The sequence below is a fragment of the Carassius gibelio genome, chromosome B22 (genome assembly GCF_023724105.1).
Source record: "Carassius gibelio isolate Cgi1373 ecotype wild population from Czech Republic chromosome B22, carGib1.2-hapl.c, whole genome shotgun sequence".
Taxonomy (NCBI): domain Eukaryota; kingdom Metazoa; phylum Chordata; class Actinopteri; order Cypriniformes; family Cyprinidae; genus Carassius; species Carassius gibelio.
Window position 1 is genome coordinate 31,708,815 of NC_068417.1, and position 517 is coordinate 31,709,331.

The window sequence follows — 517 nt, forward strand, 5'->3', positions numbered from 1 at the left end:
GATATGTAGGTAGTGATTTCATTTTAGGAGGGTGTGGTTGACCTTTAACTTTTATTAAGAATATGTCTTTGGATTTGAGACGTTAGTCTTTGCATCTTTGAAGTCCCATCATATGACGACTTTAAAATAAAGCGTGACCATTTAATTAACTAGTTATTCACATTTTTAAGTTTCATGCATTGTCTATCAAATATCTAAACTTAAAAATTTGGTAACAACATTTAAATAATTTGTTTCATGTTTTTCTTCACTGCTATATCATCCTAATTTTGTGATAATGAGGCATAAGAAACAATACACTGAATTACAGTAGTTGAGCCAAGATGTAATAAAAATATGGATAATAACTTCCAAATCTGTTAAATAACACAAAATGTTAACATTTTACATTAACCTTTGTTAGATTATATCATGATCTCCGTCAGATATTATTGTGAGTTTATTGAAACCTTTAATTGGAGGAAGTCAATGTTCCTAATTCTGTCTCATTTATGTTTCTAAAGACTTGTCTGAAATC